Below are 13,399 nucleotides of genomic sequence, written 5' to 3'. Positions count from 1 at the left end.
CTGCCTATAAAGGCTGAAACTGGAAATAATGTCTAGTAGGAAAAAAACCTACCACAGATCAGAGCAAATTCACTGTTAATTAACAGGCCTTCCCACAACTTATTCCATTAATTTTATCCTAGTGCTGACATGCCAAGGTATGGCAGGACATGTGTGAACTACATTAATTTAGAATTAAGAATGTACCTTAAAAAAAATTAAATCAAAAGATTGAAAGGGAACACAGAAAGAAATATTTAACTAGAGCACCTGGTAATTGCTGTCTCTTCTCCCTTGAGTTTTAGATTTTTTTTCCATTACTTGACTGAATTTCCTCTCCTCATGCACATGCTTTGACTTTTTCTACATGACATGACATTGGAATGTTACTGCCTGACAAAGCAAGAAATTTTGAAGCCAACTTCTGTTCCATACAGTGACAAATTGCTGAATTTTCCCTCTTTTTGTCGGGTATAAAGTGTTGTAAGATAAAACCAGTGCTCAGAACAATTGCTGAAACTACAATATTGCATGAATGAAATATATGAATAAGTCTATAATTAATTTTGTTAGGATTTCAACAAGAAAATAATTTATTCCCTTTAAATACTCATGCTGTTTAGTATTATAGTATTATTTCTATTTTCCATTTTTCAACCTCCAGAACTGTAAACCACCACTGATGTGCCATGTGGTAGGTCAAAGGTGACCATCTTGAACATAAGATCTTCACAAGGAACTGCAGTTCCCATTTGAAACCTGCTGGCTCACAGCAGTAAGCTACAAGTTTCCACAGTTCACAGAGGTAATACGGCCTCTTCCTGCAGCAGCTGCACCAGATAGAAATAACAGACTGATGGCTGAAGAGGAGAAAGAAAGAACTGGGAACTTCTTATTTTCTTTATGTCATGTCAGGGGCCTGCTGTGCACTTGGCAGTGTGGCCAGGAAGCTCAGTCCAGCACCTTTGGCATTGGTGAGGCATAAGCAGCGTCAGGTGTCACAAAGCAAAGTCACCATCAGCCACAAGTGTGGCCACAGCAATGACATGGGAGAGTGAAGCACTGGAAATTCCAGCAAACTGGAAATTTCTTCAGAAAATGCAAAAGCTCCTGATGGCCAAAAGCCAATAAAACAGCTCTGCTCCATCTAGTCATAAAGCCTCTAGCACAAGGACAGCAGGAACAGTGATGCTTCTATTCCTAACTGCCAAGGAAGAAAACCCATATGAGGCTGTATGAAGCACAATTCAGGGGATAACTACAGAGCCAGTACAAGGCACTAAGGTATGAGCACTGTCTGTTCAAGAAGCTGAGCTTTCTGTGACATATGTCAATAAAATAATGTTCCTTTGTATCAGAACTGCAGCCCATCTAGTTCAGCATCCTACCACCAGGATATTGCCTTTGAAGTACCTGAAAAAAAATCCTTCAGCAAGTGAATGCATAACCCAATCTGTTGTTGTCCTTATGCTACATCTTCTAACACCCAGAAGTTACCTGCTGAATAGAGGAAGATATTAATTATTCTTCCCAGTAAGTCTATTAGAATTTGCTATGGAGTAGTTGATACATCAGTTTGTGTCATCTTTAAACACAATTAAAAAGATGAGAAACAAGATCTCAGTATTTATCTATACATATTTGTACTAGCAAACACTTCAGCAGCTGCCTTGAAAGAGTTTCAGTTCCTCTGAAGTGGCAAGTAGTATTAACTCAGCATTTTAAAATTTTCCAAATACTCCTGTGAACGGTATACTGTGACACTTCAACTAATGAGGCCAAATTAACAACTTTAAAGTTTTAAATTAAAGAACTAAAGACAGCTACTGATGTCTAAATGTGCTGAGATAAAATTAAACCTGTGATTTACAATCAGATTATCTAAATATGCACTGTCACAAAGTTAATATGGAATTGGAGGACATGGGAATAGATGTCATCATCTATTAATGATAAACTCAGCAAAGGCTGAGAACAGCAAAATTTTGGGAGAATTATACATGGTAAAGTTATCATCATATGTTTATGAGATCTTGGCTTAATCAGCTACTGCAGGATGAAAAGGATGATATTTTTATGTGTCTTTCCTGAGTGACAAACATAAAAGTTTTCAGCAGGAATTCACTTCCCATGCAGAATGGGTCCAAACAATTGTAAATTGTAAATAATTTAAAAAGTTAAAACTTTCTCCTGATCCTAATGGATCAGGCTGTCAACACCAGCCAGATCTTGAAGTCTCTATTTACCTAGCTGAACCTGTATATTCCTTGGTATGTCTTAAAAAAGATCTTTGGACTCTGCATTTTTTGGCAACTACAGCTCTTTGTGTATAAATGAGCTTGTTTCTATAACTTCATAATAATTTCATTTATTTAGATTGGAACTTGTTTATATTGTTGCAATTTTTAAATATTTCCATTCTATGCTAGTCCAGAAGTATCAGGACACTTTTATGCATATTTTTATTTCTTTGTAATTAATTTTAAAAAAGCAGTAGAGAGAAAAAATACCCCATAAAACCTGTTTCCCATTTTTATCCTGTACAACTGGCCCAATAAATCACTTAAAAATATATGTAATGATTGTAAGTGGGCAAGTGCATTTTACTCGTGATTTTTAATCACAATTGTAAATTTGGTTTCTACGCCAGCTCCCATTAAAGTCCACAATGATGTTGACATTGGCCTCAACAAAGTCACAATTTGATCCTCTTGAAGCTCACCAGTGTTTCCAAGCAGAAGGTATGAAGAAATATGGGCAGGTATGTGCATGTTTGTGAAAGCAACAGAGAGGCGACGCCTCTATCTTGTATTCCAAAACTGTGTACTCAAGTAGTTTCTTCAAATAACATGAGGGCTTGGCTGTAGGGTCTTTGTTGACTGCTAAAGACTTGAAAAAATGGACTCTTCAAAATGTGCAGCTGTACTGGACCTTTGCAACTAAATTTATTTTCTGAAAAAAGGCACTTTCTTCTAGCAGTTAATGGGAAAAAAAGTATCTGATTACAATGAATCCCTATGAAGGAGGTCTGAGTATCTTCAGATGCATGAACGTTTGCAAGGTGGTACTGATTAACTACTACAGCAGAACACTGGCTGGCTTCATCATGGATACTCAGCTCTTCTTCTCAGTAAATGACCTACAGTGGTGTGGGAAAGTTCTTCTGATTCTTATGCGCCCTCTTACCTTCTCAAATGGTGCAAGGCATGGGTTAGATCAGAAAGCAAGCGCAGCATTCAGTAGGAGGGAACAACATTGTTTAAAACTACAGCACTATGAAGCTAACAGGCTTTACTGACACGGAATTTTTATTTCTTTTTATTTTTATTTTCACTGTGCAAGCAAGAGCATTCCTGTTACAAGGTGAAATTAGTTAACAGAGCAAGATCATACAGCATAGTAGGGGAGCCCTGCTGTTCCTTGCAGAAAGAACGTCAGAAGTGAAAGGAGGAGGCATTAAGTGCAATTCCCTGCTGCTCACTCTCTTAAGGCACCAGCAGCTCTCCACTGGAGGCCTGCTAGCTGCAATCAAAGTTTGCCCTAAGAGACCTTCACCACACAGCCATAAGCATCAGCAATACACCAGACTAGAAAGCTCTTACAAAAATTTAGCATAGTCCTGGAAGCCTTACGTGAAGGAGAATCCTCAGTTCTGCTTTTCCCAAGCGAGACTCTGCAGGATTTCACAGGATCACAGGGCACTGGAGGTGGCAAGGGACCTCTGGAGGTTATTTGGTCCAACCCCCTGCTCAAGCAGGGCCACTCAGAGCTGGATGCCCAGAGCCGTGTCCGAGTGGCTTTGAAATGTCTCCTAGGAGGACGGACAGCTCACCGGGCAACCTGTGTCTGCGCTCTGTCAGCCTCACTGGGGGCAGGGATTCCCGGTGTTCATTCAGGGAGTGCCCGCTGTGTCCCCGTGGTGCCCATGGCACCCGGTGTCGCCTGGCTCCCCTTGGAAGGGCCCTGCTCCTGGCTCCGCGCCCCTAGCTGCCCAGGGAGCCGCGATACGTCGCAGAACGAGAGAGGCAGGGGAGGAGGGAAGGAGGGAGGGAGTCCGCCGAGGTGCCGCGGTCCTGGCCCCGCACTGCAGCACCCGCGGATCCGCCCGTGCCCGCGGCCGCCCGGGGAGGAGCGCCGTGCTCTGCCCCGGCCGTGCCCGCCCCCGGCTCGCTGCCCCGCGGCCATCCACGCCCTCCCACCCATCCACCCATCCATCCATCCATCCATCCATCCATCCACCCATCCACCCATCCACCCATCCATCCACCCATCCACCCATCCTCCCTCCCCTCGGGGCCTTTCCCGAGGGCGCTCTCCTCCCGCAGCGGCAGCGGCGGCGGCGTTGGCGGGGGCACTCCGGAGCCGCTCCAGGCGCTGCTATTTATAGCTCAGCCGCGCTATTTTTAGAGGCAAGCGCGGGTCTGGCTCGGCAGCCGCGACGCGTGTGCTGCTCGCACACGGGCGGCCAGGAGAGACACATGGGAGGGTCCGCTTGGCATCATTAAACATTTAGGGCTCCAGCACGGGGTTCAGCCTCTGGGGAGGCCCAGAGGGGCACCTGCACCAAAGCCTGAGGTGTGAGCAAAGCCAAAGTGACCAGAAACACAATATTGGTGGTCAGCAGGCCCTGTAAGGGCTGTGCCTTAATGCTTTTCTGAACTGGGCATCTCTTTGAAGGTGGCACAAAAAATCTAGGCTTGAAAGCAGGAATGCTCCCCACACCTGATGTTCAGAGTGATGTTAATGACGTAAAGAGCAATTGATTGAGAAGAACACTTGATGCATAAGTATCAGTCATAAAAGTGCTTAGTTATCGATATTCAGTCTTTGGAGCTATCTTAGAAACAGGCCTTATTGTGGGAGTTCATTAGCTGTTTTGAGAGCGTGCACTCACCCTGAAGTGTATGTGCTCTCTTTCCTTGGTACGTTAAATTCACATTAAACTTAAAGGGAGCCACGTGTGTGTAATGAACCAGTGTATAGCCCAGGGCACGCACTCTCCATCATCGGCCTCCATTATTGGCATTAAGTGACCAGAGGATAAATTAGACCTCGTGTGAACGCTACCCTGATATTTCCTGCAGTTTTTAAAAACTGTGTTTATTCAGAACTCTGCGTCCACTCCCTGTCAGATCATGCAGCTCCTCAAGAAGCTGTTGAGAACCTGTGTGGCAGTGCAGAGCTGGAACTGAAGAAACCTCAGTGGAAGAATACAGGTCATATGATCAGGCAAAAACTTTATACCAAAGGAAAGCATAGGCTCATTTAAATTTGAAGCAAATTCTTAACGGGGTTGTTAGCAAGGATAAAATCAAGCATTTTCAGAGCCCAGATAGTGTTTTAGCACTTCAAGTGAAGGAGTATTTTAATTAACAGGCAGTTATAGTATGCTCTTATTGTGCCTGAGCCCTTGCAGACAAACAGCTTTGTTTTAGCCAGTGGGTTTCACCCACTGTAGAATAAGAGATGAGGAAAGGCACTCTGCATGGAACATAATGATCATTGATGCTCCTTGTGTATGCCTAAAGAGGTTTAAACATCAATACCATGCTCCAGAAAAGAGTATAAGTTGTTGCAGTGCCTTGCCATTTTTTATGTAGAGAGTGACCTGCTGTTCCAGAGTCATCCTAGAAGTCTCCTCTCTGAAAGCCACCTTCAGCCGAAGTGAAATATAGGGCAAAAATGGATCTAGAATGAAGCAGTAATTGTACAGCAGTAATTGAACAGTAATTGTTCAGTAAACTTCCAGCTTCAAATAATTCTTCAATGTTTTCAGTCACCTCAAAAAATATGCCCATTTGGCAAGTGGAAGACAGATTCTCTACCTAGAAGTCTCCAGATTAATTAGATAAGGCAACTAAACATTTTTGTATGTTAACTTCTTGTCTTCTAGCAGATCACTACAGGTGAAAAACATTCTGAAGAGCAAGCTATGTTTTAAATTTCACCTAGGCAGTTAATTTGCATAGAAATAACTGAGTAGTCCTTTAATTATCCCATAGTTCTGTTGAATATAGACAAGAGCTATAGCTCATACTCTCTCAGTTATGTTGGTGTAGCAAGAATAACAAGTAGCTAGAAAAAAAGCATTTTTGTTATTGAAGTCAGGACACGCATGTCTGAATTCACACAGGGAACAGATGTCATAAGTAAGAAGATACCATTTATCCACAGTCGCTGTTTGGGATTGAACCAAGAGAAAGTTGCGTAGATCACATGCCTGCAATGAAGAAAAGTTTCTCTTAATGTGCTGTTTTACAACCAAGACAAGGCTTTTCTTACAACCAAGACCTGCTTTTCTTACACCAGTCATTGTTTTGATTAAAGAGGAGGAATACCTAAACAAGCATCTTATGTAGAAGATACAGAGCTGTTTTGAAGAGCTTCCTTTACAAGCACTCCTCTTGAGACCCTGTCTCTCTCATAGAGTGGATCTCTAGTCTGAGCTACCTTTCTCTGTGAACAGGTAGGTTTGTGTGCTTTTATTGTCTTTCCACATAGGACAGGTCTGTGGCTTGTATTTAATTAGCATATCTTATGCTGGCACTCTTGAAAATGAAAAAAAAAGCTTAGTTGAAAGCAAACTATTAAAGAAATTCAGAATGCTGGGGAATAAGCAAGAGAGAAAGATCATCAAACAGCAAATTGCTGTTTAGCCTCATAAAGAGAAAATAAGCTGTCGGCAGTTTTTCCTATTCTTTAATTAGACTTAGCAGCTTCTCTTCATGCTGACCATGATAGAGTTTTGCTCACAGCCTTACTTTTGTTAAACTCAGTAACAAGATTTTTTTGAAGACCCAATTTTGCAAGAATAAGGCAATGTCAGTCTTACTTTACACTACTTATATAACTTCTGATTTGATAAGTTTCTGGACAATATTTGTCTCATACCTAAAGAAAGAAATACAACTTTTCCAAAGTGATTTGATCAAGTTATACTCAGTGTTTGGGTTTGCAAACATTTAAGATTAAGCAACTTTTTTATTTTAGTTCACAAGTGGGAATAAGAAGCTTTGAACTTTAAACTTGATTATTGTGACATGCCAGTTATGTTGTTATTTTCAGTTTTTCTGATACAATTTGGTCAGAAGACAACATAAAATGAAGTAATAATAAATATTGGTATGGTTCTGTAACCTTTTATTTGAATGAGTAATAGAACTGAGACTGGAGGGACTGCTACTTCTACAGGTAGAAGAACAGTGATGGAAACACTTTGTTTCTTAAAGATTCAATTAATTAATAAAGTACGAGAAGTATGTATAAAAATTCAGTGCTGTTGGACTTTTCAAGAGGCACAGCAACTAAACAAACAGTTGAATGATGTAGCAGCAGCAGGAGACCTGCTAATGCAAATACTTAGTGGTGTGACTCATAGAAAACAAGCTGAAAGAAAAACATTAACCAGCTTGCCCTTTCTCCCTCTGTCCTTCCCTCCCTCCTTCCCTTCTATCTGCTTTCCTCTCCCCCCCTCCTCTATCTTTAAAGCACAAGCAGATCAACACCACAGAATTTTTCCCTACTTGCAGGTGGTATATTGAAAAGCATTGGTAAGGAAGACAAAAGTGTGATGTCATTCCATTTTAAATTGTAAACTAATCTATGTCAGTCTCCATCTTGGCGAATCCCCAGAAGAGGTCTAAAGAGCTTTTCTATCTGTCTTACCACATTGGTTAGTCACCATCTCAGTGTATAGGGCTAATCCAAACAAGGAGAACAATCCTGGAGTGAAAAAAGCCATCAAGTCTAACACTCCAAATGTAGTGGTGCTGCAAAAACTCCTTAGAGGCTTTAGAACCTAAATTTCAGAACCATAACTATCAGACATAACTGTATAATCCCAACCTTCAGCAATCTTAATGCATCTGGTATTTTCATATGAATTAATGTTTTCCTTGAGTTCTCTGCTTTCTTTCTCTCTGTGTTTCTTTCAGTGGATACTGTTAAAAGCTGGGAGTAATGTGATGTGTTTGGAGTTTTCTTTGCAGTTGTCTGTGGCTTTTTTATTCCAGGAAGCTGCAGTCACATGAGTTTAACCAACATACCTCTCACATTGTGAAGTGGTCACATTAGCAAAGGATCACGTTTGAGTCAATGTGAGATTCAAATTATTAGAATTGAAAAGGTATTTATTCATTGTAGTTGCCATATACAATTATCACTTAGGGAAGAGATAATTCTCTTAAGGGGCTCCCTAAAGCACAGATCTTACTTCTTTAGAGAAATTACCAACTGTCAATACTTACATTACCCTGTGAACATCAGTGGAGATTGTGCATATTGAAACTCTAACCATGCCATAAAGACTGCAGAATTAAGATGCTGCTGAGATTATTCCAGCATCTTCTTCTTTTATATGGAATGTAAAAAAACCTGCATTCTCACTCATCACCAAGCTAAACTGACGGGTACTTAGAAATGTACTCACATCTGCTCATTTTTCTCCATTCTACATCTTAATGGCACTGTTATAAGTTACTCTTGGTTTTGCTGAAATTTAAAAAGTAAAATCTATCCTTACCATTTCTCATCTAATATATAAATAGCCTGATTTGTTTCTTGGAAACCTTAATTCTCACTGAAATAAACTGGTAGAGGAGCAAGTTTCTAAAATACATGTTTCCAACCACTGGGAGGAAGTCTGTCTTACTAGTGTATTTATCATTAATCTGCCGTACTGATCCAGAAACTCAAACCAGCAGGAAGTATAAAAATATACAGGCAAGCCTTAAATAACTTGTTGACAGAGAAGATTTAGAAGTAAATTTAACCTCAATCTCAGCTACAGTGACCACTTGCCACTCTGGTTTTGCATGGCGTTTTATTCTGTGCTTTTTACTGATTCATCAAACATCTGTAGACCAGACACTGTGCCTTGAGCCTTCATAGGAAACTACACAGCTGAATTCAGCACCATAAGAGAAGGCAGGATTTGGGAATGGTGCAAGAAGTGTATTCTGTAAGCCTGTTTGAGGGTACACCATCAGTACCTTCAGATCATGATATGGACTTTGTAGGCAGGGCTGGTTGATTCTACAGGTCCTGAAGTCATGGAGCTAATCAGGCATTACTCTGATGATCATCTCAGCTTGGATGAACCCATCCATGAGCCATATGGAGCACTGCAGGAATTCTGAGTCTGGAGTGACACTCAAGATAGAAATGTTCAGTCTGACAAAGGAGAGTATCTTGAGGCCATGTGTCAAGTTAGGTTTGGAGTGGAGGAGTAAACATCTTCACCTGAGACTCTGCTGAGTATTGCTTTTTTGTGTTTACTGCAGAAGATTCATCTGCACAGTGAAAAGAAAGGATGAACACAGATTCAGTCTGCTTTTTAAAAAAGCAAGATCAAATAGAGGCTTGCAGACTGAGCCTAATTTTTCCAAAATAAAACTCATGATCCAGTGATTCCAAGCCCTTTACATTCAAAGGGAAACCAAACAATATAAATGCTGATGGACATGTATGAGATTTAGTTCATAGTATTAGTAAGAATTCAAATTATTACTGTCATTAGTAGTTAGTAATGCAATTATTTCATTAACACGTTAAAAATCATTAGATGAATCTGTTTTATAATATTTTCAACAGATCTCAATCTGGATCTAGATGGATGATCCTTGTTGAAATGTAGGGATATCTGCTGAAATATTTAATATTTCCTACAAGGACACATTCCATGCCATTGCCATGTCATGTGTTACCTTGGCTGTAACATCATATTGCCTAAATCACTATGAAAGCACAGTTCAATGCATTGTGCAAGAGACCTGGTTACTGCTTCCCAGCAATGATGAGAATGAGTTATGAGCCTCTCTGCTTCTTCCTAAAATAACAGGGAATGAATTTCATGTGGGCAAACACTTGACTCATTCTTCTTGGAACTGATAGCTTACCACACAGGACTTGGAGGCTGCTCAGTGAACCAGTCCACGGTTCACAGGAAGAAGAAGCCTCCAGAGGAGCTCAGACACTCAAAGAATAGCATTCTTGGCCAAAAATAACTCTGAGAACTGAAAACAAATTGAAAAAAAAAAGTGTTGGTCTACTTGTAAATCTGTTGCAGCAACATGTACCTCCAGTCATATTTGAGAGATGAATGGTACATCCATCTTTGTCTCTTCGCTCTTCTGTTTCCAACCAAAGCTTCTTCCCAACCTAACCAGCACTACATAGGATATACATAGGCTTGTGACCATGAGTCACAGCATCTATGTCAGCTGCTGCTGGTGAGGACCCCGGTGCAAGATGTGAAGGTAAGAACGGCTGCCTTGGGGCAATTGAAATGATACAGAGATATCTGCACAGGGGCTGAGAAAAGCAGGATGGCTGAGGAAAGGATGGAACTGTAGAAATGGCAGTGTGAGAGAGGGACTGTCCTGTTGCATCCTGGACTGTCCCACATAGGATGCTGTGCACGCAGGATGGATAGGCGTCATTCTTGGAGTGTCCTGAATGAATGTGCAGCGGATGGAATGCACCACATTGTGTTGGGGGTTTCAGCAATGTTTCGTATGGATGTGTGTGAACGTGGGTGTTGGGGTGAGACGTACCCAGAATAGCAGAATCAATACATCTCTCCTATCTGTTCACACCTGCTGGTGAGCTGCAGGTCACCTTTCCTCCTGTATCCTCCACAGATGATGTCTGGCTTGCTCTTGGGTCTGTAGCAGACTGTGAGGAAGGGCATGGCCAAGTTTTTGAGTCTGTGTGTTTTGTCTTGACTGACAGACTTCTGCAGACACTTTGGCACAGAGTAGAAAATGGCTCACTGACAGCAGAAGGAATATGTCCTTCTTGGAGATGTGAATTCTTCCTTGGATGGAGGAGCTGCTGTGTACTGCCAGCCAGCATTCTTGCTGAATGTTAACTTTCCGAATTAAAAAAATTATTTAACTGTACACAAGGCAATATGTGTTATGAAATGCTGCAGTACCATTAATCGTTATGGACTATTGTGTAGATAGGGAACCAAGCCCAAACCCACCTACATGCCTTCTTTCCTGCTCCCTGTGTAATCACTCCTTCATGACAGTAATAAAACATTCATTCCTTGCTCATGAGTTTAAATAGGGGGATAAAGGGAGTGATCAGCCTGACAAAAGCAGGGGAAAGGGTCTGGAAATATTTGGTGGCAGTAGGAAGGAGAACTGATCATTTTGCAAAGTGTGGTTACTCCTCATTCATTTGCTTCTGAAAATATGTAATTCCAGTGCTGGTATCAGGGGAAGTGTAATCTTTGCTATCCCTGGGAAAATTTCAGGTATGCCTGCTCCAAGAAGTATAGTTGACATCCTTGTTTCTGTGCTGACAAATCAGCCTTCATTCCAGAAATGGCATGCATCTCCAAGGAAAGAATAATTTTTCTCTTCCAGAGTACTCGTGGCCCGAGGCTGATCTCTGTAAGCTGTCTACAACTGAGGTTTCTCTGCACTGGGAAATTATATTCATGTTGGAACAGAAATGCAGGAAATTAATGTGGTAACAAACACTGTGCTAAACACAACCATCTATATTTGGAGTTGGACTCTTTGTGCTAAATCCTACCTACCTATACAGGAAGCTATAAGAGGATCTTGAAGTGGACAAAATTATTAGAATCAGAGCCTTTAAACAATACATGGAATATCCTTATTTGAAAAACGTTTTTTAACACAACTTACTGGTGTAAAGAGAGCATAAAAATGTAATGTAAAGGAGACATCATTGTCTAAATTGGTCATAGCAGCTTCATGCTGAAGTTGAGTTTGTACTTGATAACAGAGATAAGTAAAGTAAAAAACCCTGTGAATATCTTTATAGACTCAATGAGGATCATGTTTTTATTTTAATATGCTAGAAGAAATATGATTGACATGGTTATGTTCTCCTGAAGACACATATGTCAAAAAAACCTAGGAAGCATCCAACACCATTTGCCCGTTCTTGCAGAGGGCTAGGAGGTGCCATTTAAAAATGGCAGGCCCAAATTGACATGAAAATCTCATTTGTTAAATGTCTTTTAGGACAAAACTGCCTCTGTTCTATTCAGTTGCTGGTTTTGTTAGAACCTGTGCATCACTAGGAGTGCTCCCTGTTACAATATGTTAGTTTTGAACAAAGATAGGTTTCACTTGCCTTCTCTGAGAACTGCCATATGTAAGTACATGTAATGGGTTTGAACAAGTCATAATAAGACTGGAAACATTAGACAGTAACTACTTAATCCTGCAATGATTTTATTAATTTTGCCTTTGTTACAAAAGTAGTAAAAGTACTTGAAATGTTAATCTAGAATATTTACTAGGGCATTATGTCTACTCTATATTCAATTCATGTTGCAGTGCTGTGGGTTAAAGACAGAATCACTATTAGAAAAATATGAAAATCTTGGATCTCTGCACTTTTGACTTAAGGGATTGAGCTGCATTAATTGTACTTGTTTTCTGCCCACAGAGTGTAAAGTGATGATCAAATAGTTGGCAAGCCGTATATGGCTCTGATATTATTGTATCCTAACAACAATGGATCTGCAAAAGTAGGAATTTCTCCAGAAGTTAGCCTATAGGGTAACTATTTTTGCAGGCAGTGTAGTGCAGGTGTAAGAAAGCTAGTGAGGGTGTGACCTTGGGGAGTTCTATACTTGGTGTGTTCGGATTCAGATCACAGGTTCTTTTTGTTGAGCTTGGATAGAGTTACATGAAACGTTTTTAAAATTAAGGGATATACATAGTACAAGGTGGAAAATGCTGGTGTTATTTTAAGTCTGTTTTCATGCAGCATAGAAAGTGACACAGCGCTTTGGATATTGTCCTGAGAAGAAAAGCCAAGAAATTCTGTTTTTAAATCCTGATACTGACACTTACTCATAGCTAGAAAGAATGAGGTAGCTCCTGAGGCACAGTTACCCTACTTTTTCTGGAGGACCACTAATTCCCCTGTAGTTACTGTATTTTCAAAATGTTGAAACAATTCTTATTATGAAAGTTAAACAGATTATGTATGACAAATTGCATTGAAGACTGAGTATTGAAGAAATTACACACTTTTAAATAGGGCTCAGTATTTAATAACCTATCAGATAGCTGGCCCCTGCTCCCTCTCCCTTGCAACAATTTTGCAATTTGTTTTAATGACAGTAGAATGACCTCCAGAGTTTCTACAATTTTCATCCACATTTTATTTGAAGATTGCAATGCCTGTTCTAAATGACTCTTTGTGTTGTCTCCAACTCCAGCTCCATGTAACACTTTTAGTCCTGTGATGATTCAGGAGACAAAACAACTACTTAAGCCATAAGATCCTTTAGAATTTGAGATATTTTATCATGTATCCGAATTCCAGCATTATGTCAGACGCAGATTTTCTCTACTTTCGTTGCTCATTATCCACTATTCAAAAAGGAAGCCAGTGGTTCCATCAGCTGACTACTTTAGTATAT

This window comes from Anomalospiza imberbis, chromosome 3 (genome assembly GCF_031753505.1).
Source record: "Anomalospiza imberbis isolate Cuckoo-Finch-1a 21T00152 chromosome 3, ASM3175350v1, whole genome shotgun sequence".
NCBI classification, from domain to species: domain Eukaryota; kingdom Metazoa; phylum Chordata; class Aves; order Passeriformes; family Viduidae; genus Anomalospiza; species Anomalospiza imberbis.
Note: the sequence above shows the minus strand (reverse complement) of the source record.